The 19,424-nt window shown below is 28.5% G+C and overlaps 1 long non-coding RNA gene across 1 annotated transcript; it reads left to right on the top strand.

The window, feature by feature from the left end:
* Window positions 1–6,318: 6,318 nt before the first annotated feature.
* Window positions 6,319–8,180, top strand: LOC103580323 (uncharacterized). The gene is made up of 3 exons (XR_001345066.2): window positions 6,319–6,424; window positions 7,244–7,351; window positions 7,492–8,180. It is a non-coding gene; the product is annotated as an uncharacterized LOC103580323 (long non-coding RNA).
* The last annotated feature ends 11,244 nt before the right edge of the window (window positions 8,181–19,424 follow it).

Here is a 19,424-nt window from a genome sequence, read left to right as displayed (position 1 = left end):
TTTTGAGATAAATAAAATTTGTAAATTATATTAACAAAATATTGTGTGATAAATTTAATTCCTCATCCTTTCTTACTCTCATAAAATTCAACGACCTTGAAATTAATTTAATATAACATCTCCGGTTCTGGAAGGCCGAGTCTTATCTTCCAGTGGCGCCCTTATTAACAACAATTAATAAAGGGGCCAAACTTGGCAAGGTTGAAAATTACCCTGTTACAAAACAAAATCTGTAATCACCCTGAATTCACTTCCGACTTTTTACATTGTATATTAGTTTGTCATGACAATGACTTTTAGACATCAATAAAATTTCTAACAATGCAAATTTTATGATAATTAGTAATAGTACACAGATAGAAGTATTTATTTATTTGATATTAATAAATGCATTTATTTGAAACAGTTTTTCAGTCTTATTTGGCTGAAATAAGCATTTTTTGGCTCAAATATAGATTTATTAATAGTTAATAAATCTCATATTTGAGTGAACATCACTGTGATTTTTGACTACAGCGCCACTTTCTGTTTACAATACCTTTCAGTATACTGTCTAGTGTAACAAATTCAAAATATAATCAATTAAATATTGTTTTATAATTAAAAAAAATGCTGAATATTTTTTTAATTAATTACTATGCGTATTATTTTTTTAAAAAAGTAAACTTAAATGGGACTATAAATAATTTGTCATAACCCTATTTAATTAGCTTCATGTGTCATTTCCTATTCAAATAAGCCATTCATTAACTATTAAGAAATATTTATTTGGTTCAACTAAATTTCATTTAATAAATCATTTGTTAACTATTAATAAATATTTATTTGGTTAAACTTTCAAATAAATCCTTCTATCAGTGTATGGTACCAAAAAAATTTTAAGTTAAGAAAATTAAAAAAAAAGTTCTATCATTACTGAGTATGCTTTTGACCGCAATTGTGTCAAAATATAACATGATTCTATATTCCATTATATAATAAAAAATAATATTCTCATGTCACATAAATGTCAATAATTGAAAACAGGCATATTTGAAATTTTTCTTTTCCAAGTTTATCGTTAAGTATGTCTTTGAACCTCACTCCATTAAAACATATAGCATTGTGTAATAATGAACAATGCATAATATCTAAGTGTCACGAAAACGTCATATACCTGGCATCAGTACTCGATACAGCCAGAAATGAATGCTCTACAAATAAAAGTAGTACCAAGTGTCTGGAGCCTGAATTGTATTGGCAAGCAGATTGTGCACCCGAGACATCCGGAAGTGAGGAAGAATATGTACACAATATGAGCAGTATGTTCATATAATAATATAGTATAGTACAGTGTTGTGTAGAGTATGTTATGGTACATACAGCAGTTGACGAGGAGAATGAAGTGAAGTGAAATAACTGGGGTAGTTGTTCTTAGTGTGTTACATATATGTAATACAATATATTGCAGTACTCTTGGTAGGCAGCTTAAGTTAACTTATAACGGTAGAAAATGTTTATATCGAGCCAGCGTTCTCGGGCAAGTTAGAGCTTGCTTAAGATAAGGGCAGCCAACAGGTATGTATCTATTACAAGCTCATGTAATACGATTCCGCTTGTAATTTAAGGGTGTTTATTGAGCAATGATTTGTTTCATACATCTAATACACGAGGTCAAATTTTTCAGAAATTGTATGACATCCCCCATAAAAAAAATTTATCAACAAATTTTATGTTAAAATATAAAAAACATATATTAAAAACACTTGAAAAATATATAAATATGTATAAGAAACATATTTTGAATAGATAACTTTTGGTCAATTTTCGGATATATTTTAAATTTATGTATCAAAAATATACACTAGTCCTAAAAATTAACGGATAGAAAAAAAATTCAAAGTTTTTTGGTGATTTTCAAAATGCTGTAACTCGATGAAAAATAATCGTAGAGTAAAAATAAAAAAAAGCAAATTGTAGCCTCAAGTTTCTAGTTTTCAAATCTGGACCTCAATTTTTTCTATCATGCACGGTTTCAGAGTAATCTTAAGAAAACTGACGAAAAAAAAAAATTCAAAATTAATTTTTGGGACTAGTATATTTTAGAATATATAAGAAATAAAATTGTAAAAATAGAAAAAATATATTTTTTATATTTTCAAAATTACATTTTTATGTATTCTCAGATATACTTTTTATATATTTAAAACAAATTTAAAATATATAGAATAGGAGGAGAGGGGAGGGGCAAAACGGGCCCCTGAGAACAAAATGGGCCCCCTAAAATTTTAGGGGCCTATTTTGCCCCCCTTCCTCAATATGCGAAAATCGGCCAAAAGTTAGCTATTTAAAATATATTTTTCATCCATACTTCATATAAATTTATATATTTTTTTTATACAAAAAATGTATTTTAAAATATATTATTTTCATAAATTTTTTTGATAGGGAATCTCAATAATTAGTACATTTAATTAAATGTACAATAATGACAAAATTTTATTTTAAAGCGCAAAAAAGTTTCGAAATTCATCGAAGTATTAAATAAGAAAATTCAATCAAATAATTAATTTATTATTAAAATTGAACATGAAAAATATATTATAATGTCTAGCATATTTTCTTACAGTGTCAATAATTGGAGCTTTTACTTTATTAACCGTGAAAGACATAACTAGTGTGAAAAGTAGTGTGCATGGCATAAGTAGTACTATTTAAATTAAAAAAAAAAGTCAACGGGCATTAAGAGAACAGGTAACGGTCTGTTGGGATCAATAATCGATCGATATGCCGATCTAACGAATATTTATCGTTTTTTGCTTTTTGTTATTATTTTTTTTTCCTTATCAGTTATCGGGTTGTCGATTAGTTTAAATCGTGATTCATCCTACATGATAATGTTGAGTATGTACCGGTGTGTGCCTGCCTGGCGGCTTCACACAAATTACAGAGTTCGTTAGAAAACCCCTCGCTATCGCGATACCTCATCTATACAGCGAAACGAACACTCTTGAGAATATTTACAAAAAAATCAATTCAGATTTGTACTGAATATGCTCAAGGCTTATAACATAATAAATATACATGTAGTATATCTTTTATGAGTTAGAGAAAGTTGTTTTGTATTATATAGAAAAATTTATTAATTTTTTTTTTTAAACTAATTCAATATTTTCAAAACATCAGATTTTTTTTTTACTAATTAGTTAAATCCGAAAATATTTTTTTCTATCAAAATTAGAATTGCTTTTGAAAAGATTTAATGAACTTTTATTTAAAAAAAAAAGATTAACGATTTTATAACTGTTCTATTACGGACAGAGTGAAAATAATAAAACTCGTATGAATTATTTTAAAAAAAAAAACTAAAATAATTAATTGAAATTTAGTAAGGAAATATAAATTACATATCCGGCTTAATTAATAGCACTTTAAAATACTCGACACTGTAATTTTTACCATTAATTATTTATTTAATTTAAAGATATAAAATTTCTATTAAAACCTCCGAATGATTTACTCTCCAAACAAGTAATTAATATTCGTTATAAAAATATAACTCGAGAACTATCTCAAGTCTCACACCCACCGATCTATATACAGACCGAAAATTAAAATCCGTATCTCAATATCGGAGATAGATCGGCAAGTATTTTAAACGTTAATCGAATTTTAAAAAAAGTATTAAAAGAAAATAATAAAAATAAATAATAACGGTGATAGCCCACGCGGCCAAAAGATCGAGATAGAATATGATGTGGGGTATTTTGCCTCAAGCGTGTAGTACGAAAACAATGCTTGTGTGTATCACCTTCTATATGAGCATATACATACAATATATATATGATGTGAGAGTTCGTCATTGTACAAGATGATGAGGAGACTTGAGGTGGTGTATCATTCACAATGGGTATCTCTTAAATCGCGTGAAAGCGTAAAGCATTCATCCTCCTCGTTTGCAAGCACCCGCACAATATTTTACTCTACACTGCAAACTCTATTCTCTGCACTCTGTACGACAGATTATATTTATATTCATACAATATATATTGCATTTGGTATTTGTAATGCCAAGCCTACTTGTACTTAAACTCTATATATATATATGTAGATATGTATATAAATACATATATTTCATCTACTTCCTCATCCGTCTATCTGGATGCAGCGACTCTCTGTAAGCTCGATCCACTGAATGACAGACACTTGAAGATCAACAAAGCAAGTGATCCTTGATCCTACGGGTCTGCATTTTAGTTTAAGTTTAATGCTTGACACAAGTCTTGTTTTTAATTTTAAATTGTTATATATTATTTTTAATATTTTTATTCTCGAGTTATTGTTTTTAAAATAAAAGACATTTTTATTGGAAAATTATCAATTTTTTTTTTTTCAGGCCAATTTTTTTATTTTATTATTTTATTTTTTTTTTATTTTATTTTGAAATTTTTATGCACGAGTACCACGCCCAAGTGCTAGATAATATTGTCAGTTAAAGAGATGGCAGAACGCCAACTTTGTGTTGGGCAATATATCGAGGCGTTATCCTGCGTATATTGCGTACTAGGTGTGCTCGTGTTTATGAAGTTTAATAGACGGATTACTGCAAATACCAGTGTAAGAATTTATTTTTTTTAAATAGGAATTTTGGGCTTGAAAATTAGTTATAAATTTTTGTAATTTTTTGGAGTTGAATTGATTTATGGATGCAGTGAAGAATTAGTTAATTATATTTCAAAAAATGAAATTTATTTAAGATGCGAAAATATTTTTACTAGTTATTTGGGGTAAAATGATAAACGAGGAAAATTTAGAAAATTTGATATTAAGTAGAAAAAAAAGTTAGTCACTGAATGACGAGTGGACTAAAAAATATTTTATTTTAATAAAAATGAGGTTTTTTTCTCTGTACGACATTGAGAAATATTAAATTTAAAAGTCAAGTACAATTTTTTTGACAGCTAGTAACTTGACAATAAATCATTGTACAAAACACCAACAATCCAAATGGACGAAAAATCACTGATCACACAAATAGTAACGATAAAAAACTTTATGCCATTGAATTTCTCAAAAATGAAAAAAAAAAAAAAAAAATAGTTTTCGGCGCACAGAAAAGAAAGTTATCTTGAGTCAAGAAAATATTTTGGAAGGCAAATGTTTTCGGGAACCAAATCAAGATTTTCTTGAGCCAAGAGCGAATTCGTCTTAGTCGGAGAAGATTTCTACTTTATCTGAGAAAGTTAAGGTCTCCAAAAAAATTTTTTTGAATCAAGAATATTTACCCTTAATCAAGAATTTTTTTTCTGTGCGTTATATTACGGGCTCTCCTTTTCAGCCGAAGGACTAAATCGACACACACACAAAATGAAACAAAAAGAAAAAAACAGCGTGAAACTGTAAAAACACCGTACAGCTCTCTCGTAAATAATGAGTTGGCTTGTAAACAGGTTTTAATTTATCAATAGATATATACACTGTTTAAATGTACTAATTTTTTACTCTCAAAAATACTTCCTTCACTTTAAGTATCTTGGGACTATTTTTCAAAAGCTTATTTATTATTTTGTTCGAAAAAATTAGACTCCATTTTTTTTCCACAAGTACAATCTTGAGTCGAAATTCAATTTCGCTCTAAGTACTCGACATAGAAATTGTAAAGTTGAACTTTAGAAATTACAATTTTTAATGAATTTGACTTTAAAAAATTGTACTTGCACAATTATTAATATATGAAACCCGTAGATCAATTTTTATTTTTTTTTTTTATTACGAAAAGTAATAATAATTATTAATGCAAGAATTATTAGTGATTAAGTAATTCTTATCAATCTTTAAAAGTAACTCCGTTAAAAAAAAAAATATCAACTAAAAATTATACTTTTTTTTTTTTGGTAAGATATGAACATTTAGTTTTTTGATTAATAATTTTGTTACGGTCATTTTTTACTTCTAGTAGCTATTAAACCAGGATTTTTTTTTTTTTCAAATTTTTTACAAAAATTATTCTTGCTAATAAAATAATCAAGAATATATTGAACTGGCAAAAATTTTGACTTTCAGTATTTTATGTTTTTTTTTTTTGTTTGTCTGAATAAAAAAAAATCTACTTGCACTTAACTTTCATCTTTAATAATCAGTGACAAGTAGTATAGAATTATTTGGGTAATTAAAAGATAATAATTATATTAGCCCTCAGGTGATAAAAAATATGTACGTGAGAAAAATCACGTATGCTCTTTTTATTTTTAAACTTTAAATAATTTAACGCGAATCTTATCAATTAAATATATTTGATGGTACAAAGTTACATTTCTGGTGGGTACTTTATGATCGCAGTCGAAGAAGGAGAACTTACGAGTATTTAATGATCGGGACCGAGATCATTAGAACAGTTAACAAAAAAACGAACAAAAGAATCTTCGCATAAACGTTTTTTATTCAAGTAAGTACTTTCTATTTTTTAATTATATAGAAACATATTTTATCAACTTTTTGCAGGCCTATTAGATTATCAATCCTGTACTCTTTTTTTTTATTTTAATTAATTTTTTTTTTACTTAAAAATTTAATAATTTCTTTAAATTAATAATAAAATTGTCTGAAAATATGGAAAGAAATTATAAAAATTATTTAAGTGAAACTGTAGATTTAAAATTTTCAATTGATCCCATCCGGGTCAAAAATAAAACTTGATTTAGATATGGTTTACCAAGTCGAAATTTGGATCCGTTTTTCACAAGACAAACTCAACTTTTTTTTACGAAGATATGAAACACATTGAGTTTTCGCCTTGGTTTAGACTTAACTGGCTTACTTAGTCACGATTTAAGACGAAAAAATTTAAATCAAGTCGAAACTGACTTGGGTTAGACTTATTCGACTCAAAATTTAAGGCAAAAAATCAAAACTAAGGTGAAATAATTTTTATATATTAAAGCAAAAGTAAAGCGAATAAATAACTTTTTTTCGACTTGGTTTAGCAAGTCAAAAGTAAGATGAATAACTATCGTGCTCGAAGTAAAGACGAATAAGTTCAAACTAAGACCAAAAAATACAAATAAGTTGAAACTCAGATGAAAAAAGTTGAAAAAAATTTAATTTAAGTCGAAAAAGTCGAGATCTTATTGAAAAATCGTCGGAAAATCGATAACTTCAAAAGAAAATAATTTGAAGCAAGTCTGAATCAAGTTTTATTTTTGACCCGGGTATTGGCTCTAAGACTCCTCTTCCCCATTTTTTTAAAATTTTAATTTTATTGCAGAAAAAAAAAATGACAAAACTCATATTAATTATTACAATTGTTGGATTACTTGTAATTGCAATCCTGGAAAATGTCCAAGGGGATTCTTGTAAAACTGAAACTTCTATAGTATGTATAATTAAATTAAATTAATTAAGGCCGTATTTATTAATTTAATTATTGTTAAAATTAAAAAATAAAATTTGGCAATAATTAAAATATTTTAGGAAATATTTTTTTTTTCAACAATTAAATTTAAAAATTTTTAGTGCTCTTGGTGGGTAAAAGGATCCTGTTGCGGCAAACTCGTCTGTAATCCGACAAATGCCGTATTGGGAACTTGTGAAAAAATTTATCAAACTGCATACTTTTGAATTAATCGTTTAGAAAAATATAATGTACTTAAAATTGACTATATATATATATATATATATATATATATATATATATATATATATATATATATATATATATATATATATATATATATATATATGTATTTTAAAATGAAAAATAATATACTTGTAAAATGATTAAATAAATAAAATATTATTTATAAGTTTATATAAGGATATAAGAAGTAGTATGAGTAAGTAGAAGTGGATCTATAAGTGGAATAAAATAAAAATAAAAAAGTTTACGTAACGAAAGCAGAAGAGAATGATCGTAAAAATAAGTTGCGGGCATAGCAATAAAAAGCGAGAAAGAGGTGAACCGTACTGGCAACTACGTGCCGAACAAAAAACTAATTATACTAAATGAAGCTAAATTACAGGGCCATAAGAGAGTGCCGCATGATTGAGGGCCTAAATAATAACGATTAAATTCAATCCGGTAATAATACGACACCTTTAGTACAAGTATTTATTAATAAATATAAATATCTATGTATATCAATTTTAATTCCACTTGTAGCAATTATTTTTAATTGTAAATATATATAACGTTTATTTATTTATATTAAGAGAATATTATTTGATAGTGTTTTCCACTCCTATTTGATATAGTGGAAACCTAAAACATGCAAACCTTCTCAATAAGACAATTTATAGATAAATTGAGAAAAATATAGATAACCCGAACTGGGAATCGAACCCAGACCATGTCGGTATCGCGCCGAGTGCTCTACCAGTTGAGCTATCCGGCACTATTCTATATTCCGTTCAATTTGATCTATAACTGTTAGAGCTACAAACTACGATATTAGGGATGCATTATTGAAATATGTTATTGATATTTTTTGTACATATAAAGGAGATGATGACACTAAAACAATTTTTCACGCAACTTTTTATCAATAATGATACAATGTTGAAGAATTGGCTAATTTCATTTTCTCGTAAGCTCGGTGTTTATAATAATATTAATTTTTCCTCTTCCTTTCATTTCCAAATGATATTTCATTACGCTCTCTCGATAGAAGGGCTCGATAAAGCTCATCTTTAGTATCTGTTTGAAATCAATGTCGTTAATGCTCAAAATTCTATGAACAGGCACATTGTAGAATTGATAGCAGCGGGTATTTATGTATCTGATCGAAATATTACAGCTGTTAGTAATACAAAGAGATTTGATGATTATTCAGCTGAATGTCTGTTAGAAGTTGAAAAAATGAAAAAAAAAAAAATAAGATGGCAGTAATATCACATTTATAGAGATGTTACATAAAAATGTGCGATACTTGGTACATTTTTTGAAGACTGTTGATTTGAACAAAATATTGACACGTGAGCCTCGATTTCCAGAGTATCCAATTTATGAAAATAAAATCTTTTTCAAATTGTGGAAAGTTCAGATAAGAGTTAACTACATAAAAGATTCTGAGGAACTTATGTATAATATTTTTTATGAATTACAACTTCCGGATAATTTTATCAGAAAATTGTATTTCTACTTTTCGAATGATGATTTAAAAGAAATCGGTCAACTTTTTAGATAGAAAAAAAAAATAGCTAATCAGTAGTATCCTATAAATTAAAATTAAATGACCTCTGTAATCTATTGTCACACCGCAGTTTCCTTTAAATAAATTAAAAAGAAAATGTATAAATATACTCAAAATTTTTAAATAAAATTAATTTATAAAGATTTAAATAAAATTAAGTGCCAAAATTAATAAATCTGTTCCTCAGCAATTTTGTTTTCAGATTTGGAGAACATGCTTGCTAATGGAAGTGGTGGGACGCAACTTCTCCCCATACCCGATGTTTAAAGGGCTTTTTACATTAGATACCCTTACAGTACTAAACCTTATGGGTAATTTTTAGTAAAAAATTCTCTTTGTGTGCAAATCTTTTGCCCCTTACAAAAATGTGTTGAGTGAACGCGGGTTAAATCTAAAATGAATTCGGAGTGAATGTGTAGCGATGATTTTTGTTGTTGTATGAAATTTACTCTTAAGGGGAGTTTATTTTAATATTAAAACTCTAGACCGGAGTGGAGACGAATCGAAATAAAATCCACATCACTCTGAAATCACTCAGCTGGAAAAAAAACTTTCACTTCACTCCGTCTGTGGGGTAGTTTTTCTAAAAACTCCAGAACTTCGAGTGCCAGAGTCAATTCGGATGAAAATAGAAATCGTATTCCCTCCGAATTCACTCCCAGTTTCTTACATTGTACTAAAAACATGTTATCTAATTTTGTTCCCATTTCCTCTATAAAATAAAAATTTAATAATTTCGTCACGCGCAGTCGATTTAAAGCCTTAAGGAGGAGTCCTAGTGTTTATCATTTCTCAGCAATTCCTTTGCTTACAAACTACAGCAAGTACAGCTATATTATAATGTGCAGTCAGCTTTACGCACTCTCAAGATCCGTCGCAAATGACGATAAATTAAGCGAGCTGTAAAACTGGCTCGGCTCTCTACCTCGTTAAGGGTTTCACCTTAACTGCTTCCAAGCATTAAAACTTGTGACGCTCCTCTCTTCACTCTCCTCACACTTCTCTTTTCTATTCAGCCCATCCTATCTACCGTAAATTCGTTTATTAAAATTTTCACGTAAAATGAATTCATGTTCTTTCTTTTTTTTTTTTTCTTTACAACATTTATGATCAATTAAAGTTTATTTAGAAACAAATTAAGAATTATTACTCATTACTCATCTTCTTACCATCTTGTAGATAACATTTTAAGTATGAAAGTAGAATAGAAGAAATAGTTTTGTAATAAATACACAGGATTCTGATTGGTGAGTTTCTTACGGGATTATGTGGGTGGGCTATCAGTGTGCAAGGTGGTCGGTGCTAGGTGGTTCAAGACAATCTACGAGGTCACAAATATACAGCAAGAGATAAAACTACACTAGTCTAACACCTACAATCTACAATCTGACCCTCGGTAGGTTTCTTTTAACTGCACGGATTGAATTATCGTCTTCGATCACTGCTTAAATTGGAGAATATGTTGGTTGCAGGTTTAAATTCTTCTCAAGATTCTTTGGTTTGAAAGTATACATAGAGAAGATCGTAGCACAACGGGATTTACAAGGGATTAATTCTTTGTATCTTGAGTACCAATTTGATTGGTATTTAAAACATCTGTAATTATTTATTAGTATTTTTGGAAAAAAAAAAAAAAAATTATTACATCTAGGGCATTGTGTTTTATTCCCCAAGTCGAAAAATAAGTCCGAATTTTGATCTCAATAGTGAATTTTGGACTCATTTAGGTCTCATTCGGCAGTTTTTGTCGGATAAGTCTCAATTAAGCCTCAACAGCTTAAATAATTGTTTAGATCTCATTTTCCCCTCAACATGAATATAATATGAGGACAAAATCCGTTCAAAATTGGGACTTAGAAATAATTTTAGCTTTATTTATTATTTTGGTTTCATCTACAAGAAATATACATGAGATAAACCTCATTTTGGTCTCACTTATACTTATAAGTGAAACCAAAATGAACCTCACATGTATACTACTTAGTATACACGTGAGGTTAATCTTATTTGTGAATCTCAAAATCTTGTATTTGAGGTCTGAAACCGGAATTATTTTTCGACTCAGGTTTGCCCATGAAAAAAAAAAATTGATTCTAAAAAGATTCAAAAAATGGTAACGATGTGGAATTGGTAGATTTAAGACAGTGTAGAAGTTGGTAAAATTTTTTTTATAATTTGAAAAAATTAAAAAATAAAAATACTAGATTCAGAATTTAATCCGAATGTATTTTGAGTTTTATGTAAGTTGCGTTTTTTGATTACTCTCCGAATTTCATATTTAGGTTTTTTTCTTGTTTTGAAAAAATTTAACTTTTCTGTGAACGCATTTTGAGATTTTTAGTAAAAAATTCTCGCACCAAAGATATAAGAATAAATTTGAATAAACCACTAGAAAATCAAAATTTTTTTTATATAAAAATCAAAACTCATTTACTTCAAACTCTATATTAAGTACCTTGAGTTTAAATTTTTAGAAAATTCTAGTCAACGTTTGTCGCCATTTTAAATTTCAAAGTTCACACAGTGAAGGCGTTTGTAATATTTTCTTTTTACACGAAAGAGGTAAAATGATTTAAAAATTCATAATTACATGGCCCGTTGTGCCTCAGATATTTCATATCGCTCTGAAACTTGAACTATATGAATTTTATAAAAACTTGATGACAAAAAAAAATAATTTTTATGTATAACCTCAGGTGTTTGGTGAATTATTCTCAGATCATAAGATATTAAGATAATTAGAACGAGTACTAATGGGTTTATAATTACGCTTGAATGCAGCGACGATTAGTCGGAAATGATTGGCTAGATGGGACTACAGAGACTTTGAATTAGCTGCCTGAGAGTTAGAGAGTAATACGGAGAAACCACAACATCAATAGACAACCAACTGAGCATCCTCGATTTGTGTTGCTACTCTATAATTATCGTCTTACCGTTACCACCTCAGTATATGCAGGGCAAGCTGGTTCACATTGCTTCGGATAGTAAACATTATTTTTTTAAATCACTATTTAAAAAATTCTTTTTTTATTTTTCACTATTACTCGAGCTGTTAACTGGCTTTTACAAATATCCAGACAAAAAATGAGTCCGTGCACGAGTAAAATATTGAAATAAAATATTTCTAATTAAAAAAATGCGAAATAAATCAAGTTTTTTGTCTTTAATTCATTGGTGAAAATTTACAAAATTTATTCCAGGAGAATTTTTTTTTTTTTTTCAATGAAAAAAAAAAATAGAACTGGTAATTTAAAAAAAAAAAATTGCTTTTTAGACATTGATTAAGAAATAATTTGTACGCAGAAAAAAAAGGATTTCGTGGTGCAAGAAAATTTTTATTTTCAATTTTCTGGGCAAAAAAAAAATTTCTTGGTGTAAAAAATTTTTACTCGACCCAAAGAATTTTCCGCGTTATAAATTGAAAACAACAATTTTCTTGGGGTGAGAAAAAATTTTTTGAGGCGAGAAAAAAATTCTTGAACAAAGAACTTTTACTCCTAGTAAAATTTTTGCCTTCAATTCATTGCAAAATATTTCTTGTGCCATCATATCCTTTTTTTTCTGTGTAAGAATGTCTGACAAATGAGGGGATGAAATGCGATCAATTTTATTAATTTTCATTGCACGAAACAATAGACATATATATCAAACTGTCTCAGCTAACGTTTAGCTAGAGGTAAATTTAATGGTTATTATAAAATAAGCATTAATTTGAGAGTTTAAAGCCTTTTTTTAGTTTTAATTATGTATCGGCGCATGCAGGAGAAACGAACGATCTCCACGACGACCCATAACAATTAAAACTTTGTGCATTGCCTTACCCGTGTCTAGGAGTCTATGGAGCTACCGCCGATGAGGGAAACAAGCTATTGCTCCGATAAACTTTATATTATGATGTATGACGCTGGAAATTTATTTTTATTATGTACCGAGCCCTTCCATCTATTTTTGTTTTATAGTTTCTGGTTAACAATAATAATAATTATTTATTATTTATTATTCGACGGTGAAAGAATAAAATGATCCCTGGAGCATTGAAAAAATTTAAATAAACATCTAAATACATAAATGTACATAAAAAAGTAAATAAAATAAATATAAAAACCCGCACGATGCCCATATCGATTTGCCCGACAAATTTTCACGTACGTGCATGGGATTGGCAAGCAAGTAGTCGACAATAGAACGTCGTCGACAGAAAACTGCTAGAGGGTGTGAGGGGGGTGGGGTAGAAGGGCAAGGGCATAAAATGGGAGCTGGGATTTTGGCTTGTGTGAAGCTACAATGGGATATGTAAAGGTATTTTAGACTTTAGTTATTGGTACTGTGTAATGCCGAAACATATAAATCATTTTATATAACAATACCGCGAAAACATTCGCACGTATGCACGCGTATTGGGCGTTATTGGCAAAATTATAGAGGATTAATAATTTTTTTGTCCGGTTTTTTTTTTTCAATTTAAAATTAGTAACAAAAATTTTTAAATTACAAATATTTAACTTTTTTAGAAAATTTTCAAAAATTTCATATTTTTTAAAATGATAAAAATAAAAATGATGGATTATTTACTCAGGCTTCAAGATACTTTTAGCAAAATATATAAATATATATATTTATCATCGTTTTCAATAGAAAATAACCTTCACGTTTTTGAGAAAATGACTTTGTTTGCATTTCCTGTTAGCAATTGTCGTAATACATAGTATTAACTTCGTTCAAATTGGGCTAAAATTAAGTTATTTAGACTGACTGTCAGACACTGAAACTTTAAATTTCAATCTTGACATCATGAAAAAAATTTTCAAGTTATAAAAGGTGTCACACGAAAACAGCCAAACTTCAGCAAAAAAATGTACGAGGGAACCCATACTTCAAAAAAAATTAAAAAAAAATTTTTTTCCATGCACATCAGTGAAGAAATTATATTCTGAACGAAAATATCTGTATATAATGCGTGCATGCTTAGAATTTTTTTTTTTTTTAAGCTAAAGAAAATAATTTTTTTTACTGCTTTTTAGCTCTCCCATATAATTTACAAAAATGGAGTTCAGCGATCTTTTACTGCGAATGAAGATATATACATATATATATATATATATATATATATATATATATATATATATATATATATATATATATATAATCGTTGGAACCAATAGTCTCGAAACTTTAAAACATAGGGTAGAATTACCGGTTCTGGATTACTTCAAGTACCTGTTTTAGTCACCAAAAATTTCGATACAATGCACGAAAAACATGACAGATGTTTTTATCATATTCAAAAGATACTTTAATTATACTTATTATTGTCTCAATATTTTTTTTATCCATATCTCAATATAAAGTACAAAATGCCCGAAACTGGTGTTTCTACACCCCATTGTTGCAAAATTTTACGAAAGTTGCGTGATGAGAGCGAATGTAATAGCTACATTTCTATAAAATCAACTGAAACCAACTACTAACTGATAAATGAAAATTGCACAAAAGGTTACAATTAAATTTCGAGACTAGCAAATATCGTGGAGTTTAATATTAACTTGTGAATGTAATAGAATAACGTATGTGTGTCATCTGTAGTGGTGAATCGAGTGGAATTGCATGGGTACAATGCATCAACTTGAGGAACTTCCGATGGCGTAGATTGACGCTAGCAATTGCTGAACTAAACGATCTGAGGAATTTGGAGAAGTTTGTGGCTCTCTGGCGTGTATCAGTCGCGTGTGATGACATGAATTACATGAATACCAATCTGGTAGTTTGAATTTACCCCCCACTTATAAAGCTGCGTTTTATTAATATAAATGTATAAATATATGTACTGAGTACTAGGTTACGGAATTATGCAAATCTGTTGTGGTGTTAATTTTCGTACTAATGAAATGCTTGACGAAAATTTTATGAATGAATGCGTGGGTTTTATTCCATCCGAAATAAAGACACTATTAAAGTTGGCAGTTTGCCAGCTACGCTCATTTTCCTACTTATTTTTCCATTCTCTTTTATTTTACGTCATTTAGTATTTTATGACACACTTTATCTAACATATCTTTTTATTATGTTGTCATCAAAATTTAGCTACCTTCAACAGTGAATTTTTTAAAAAATATTTATACTAGTTACAAATTATTTTATTGGACAATAAAATTTTTTTACGCATAAACATTTTTTTGGTATTTTAAATAATGTCGGTTAATATAAGCGGTATTAGTATACATTTATATTTAAGTACAAAAAAATTACTACTCGCAAAAAATCTCGTATACTGGACACAAAAAAAAAAATGTTTCAGAACAATTAGGGCGTATGAAAATTTTTAACTAATTACCAATTAAGCCTGTAATAGCAAACAAACTTTTCGTTAGTAAGTAATTAAGAGGAAAAAGGGAGGATGGGGAGACAAAAGGAAGACGCGAAAAAAAAATTTGTTTGCATTTATAAAAAATTCAAATTTTCAATTGGGACAGAAGTTGTTTTTATTCATTTTTTAGCCAAATAGAGTAGTTTTGAAAAAAAAAAAAAATCGTCGGAAATCAGTCTTAGAGATTTTAAATTGCAAATTAATGATTTTGGAGGATGTAAATTACAATCTAAAACCTCATTTTAAATAATCTGGGTTTTTCACGAAAATACGAAAAAAAATAGAATAAATATATAAAAGGTCAATTTTTGTAAGCTCGCTACATGTAAAAATTTTTTGTATAAAAGCGAGTTGATTTCGATAAAAAAATCATGAAATGGTTTATAATCTTTTTCATTTTTATTATTAATAGCTCAAATAGAGGGTACACGGAAAAAAAATATTGCGCTCACCACTCAACGGTATCGTGATATTCACTCTCCTCGGTTGGTTATACATTGTATACGGAAAGTTTTGGTCTATCGGATCGTGATTATCACTGATTACAATATGGATACATTAAATGACGATCACTATACATTTAAGTATATTCACAATCCTTAGGATCATTGTAATAAGTATCTAGTGTATCATTCATATCGGTATATATATTGTGGTCGTAGCAATAACTCAAATAACTGATATAAGGATCTTACGTATTTAGCATATCAGTATTTATTATCGTGAAAATCAAGAAACAATTTAGTACTAATCACGATACAACTGTCGCTCTCCGTTGGTGAGCGATAAGCGCAATATTTTTTTTTCCGTGTATTTGTAAAACCGAAAAAAAAAGCCGTTAGTGGATGCATAATTTATTGGGATAGTCAATAAAAAAGGATTCACACATAATTTATGAAATTTAAAACATTTTCTTTGTTTCGCATTTTCCGGTAATAAATTTAAAAAGGCACGTACGCCGCGTGTGCATGTATCGGTAACACATGATGATTAAATATTATCGATTTCTACTATCAGAAATGATATCTGGCAGTGTGTGGTTTCTGTCGGCTATTAAATTCGTATCGAATATCCGCGTTGTCAAGGATATTGAATCAGCTGATTTTCCAAATCAGGTCGCGAACGTGACCTTTGCGAACCACGAGTGGATTTCAAGTACCTCAAAATAATTTAAGTATTTTTATCGTTAAATTCATTCAACACTCCATATTATTTCAGTAAATACCGATAAATATTTTTAGATCAGACTATAAACCTTTCAAAAATATTCTCCCGATAATAATAGAATATGTATGTATACGTTGTAATAATTAAGTTTTCGGCCGGGTTATACTTTTTTACACGCTATTTGTAATCTTTTAACCGGTAGAGTAGAGTATAAATAAATAATGAAAATAAAAAATAAAAATGTTTAAAAAAAATTGTACTTTGAACAGATTGATGATAGTTGGTCATATAGACATCGATTGTTGCGGTTTTACTTCGTTCGTTGATTCAAAACTAGTCTCAATCGGAAATCAAAATTTCAACCATATATATATATATATATATATATATATATATATATATATATATATATATATATATATATATATATATATATATAGTGTTATGAAGAACAATATATATGTGTCGATAGTACACTAAAATGCGGATAACCGCATGTATGTGAAAAGTTCAAGCTCTTCGATTATGTATATAATATATGTGAAAATACAATACATCGCCCAATTTGTGGTGTTGTGGTGACCGATTACCAACTCAATAGAATTGTCGATTATGTTTTAGAACGCATTCTTTTTAAAAGGAATGTAATATTAATCATATTACATAATTCGAGTTCATATCTTGAAAAGTAATTATTTGATATTTTCCCGAGTAAAAAAAAAATTCGGATTTGTCTCAAAGTTCTCAATGAGGTTTTTAAGGATCAGTTTATAATTTGAAGATTGACAACAGTCTATGAAGTTTTCCTTGTTTAGTCCTCAAAGTCGTAGTAACGACCAATTTTACCACTTTTAGGACTAAACTGAAATAACATAGTCTGGATTAGAGCCTCAAAATACTCAAAACATACAGGAATTATTTTATCCACATTTGAACCTCAAAAGTCTCATTCGACATATTCTCTCCCCTACCTTTTCTACCTAAAATTTTTCAAAGTTCGAAGTATAACTTTTCATTCTGAGGTCTTGGTTACAATTTAAAATCGATAAATTATTTGCAATTAGACTTCATAGTTTTCTTTGAGGATTTTGAGTACTAAAGTAGAGTTATTTTCTGGACAGCAAATAAAACATCCAAGAAATTAAGGCTTTTGAGGACTAAACTAGAATTCGGTTTTTTTTTGCACAGCTCATGATGCGAAGCATCAGTGTGCTTTACGATCGAATTTACAAATCATTTGAAAATACTAGGGGTGAGAGAATAGTTTGAATCATTCGAATTATTCGTAAATTTATGAACAATTCGAAATTTTTTTTTGGAACGACTTAAAATTGAAATAGTTTTTGCAACAATTCAAATTTTTGCCAGAGGTTAAAATAGAGTTTAGGCACGAATCTACGAAAAAAGTATTTTTGGTTACTTTAAAATTTGGAAAGTTACAAGTAATTCAAAAACTATCGGACAGTTCTGAAATTGACGAATAATTTGAAAAGTTACGAACAATTAAAAAAAAATTGCAGTTATTTCCCTAAGAAAATATTAATATAAAAAAATTATTGCAAGTTGATAAGCAGCCTATTAAAAATTTGAAACACAAAAAGTGATAAAAAAAAATAAAATAAAATTCTTATGATATTTTTTTTTACAATAAATTATTAAAATTTATATTCATTGGAATAAAAATATAATTTAAAAACTCAAAGATTTTATTTATGAATAAATAATGCAATTTAAAAATATAATTATAAATGATCACATTTATATATAGATTATTTAAATAAAATTATTGTTTACAAAGCAATCCAACCGGTTTCTGCAAAATTTGAATCAAAGTTTTTTATTAAACCTTTTAACTCTTTTATAAGAGAGAAATAAATATTAAGTACATAAAAAACTCAGCTTTCGATGATAAAACTGTTTGATTTATACAAATTGTTTTTTTCCGATAAAATTTTTATGATTATTAACTCGCAATATAAATAAATACGAAAACCGCTAATTAAAGATATGAAAAATAATTTTTAGATCGAAGAATAAAAAAAATTAAATATAATTGTTACCAATTTAATAAACATAAAATATTTATTTTTATTGATTTAATAAATGGTCTGCTGCAGCGGTTGGAGATAAAAATTTTTTTTTTTCGATAAATATAGCCAAGTAAGTAAATTGTTTTTATTATAAAATTAAATATAGGCATATATATCAATTATGTTAACATATCAGTTGGTTTACGTGGAGGATAATAACAAACATTGAGGTATCAATAATAGTTAGGCTTGGACATTGAAATGACTAGTCTAAAATTGATAAGCACGGTGTATTTCCGGAGAATCTGATCCGTGACCGAGGAAATTCACCGTTAGACGACCTAACCCGGGATCTGTGTAGAGAAAGCGAGAAGAGAGACACGCAGGTCCAGGAAACCTGAGAGAGGATCCTCGTCGACTCTCGTCACTTTGGTCGCATTTGATTCCATCATCCGGCGGTCGATAATCGTTAGCTGGAGCACCAAAAGCGATGAGACGCACGTTTGGAAACAGATACTTGTTCATCGTCTCTACACCCCTGTGGTAACGTCTAATTAGCTGTTATAGACCGCGTATTCCTCATCAGAGTTTTAGTGCCACTGCAAATCCGCAAATCATTGAATATTTGAATTACATTCCAAATCTATCGGTTTCATCTCCATTTCAATTTCGATTCCTAAACTCTCGGCTCTA

This window comes from Microplitis demolitor, chromosome 10 (genome assembly GCF_026212275.2).
Source record: "Microplitis demolitor isolate Queensland-Clemson2020A chromosome 10, iyMicDemo2.1a, whole genome shotgun sequence".
Taxonomy (NCBI): Eukaryota; Metazoa; Arthropoda; class Insecta; order Hymenoptera; family Braconidae; genus Microplitis; species Microplitis demolitor.
The sequence above is the reverse complement of the archived record's forward strand: the minus strand, read 5'-3'. Positions and strand labels throughout refer to the sequence as shown.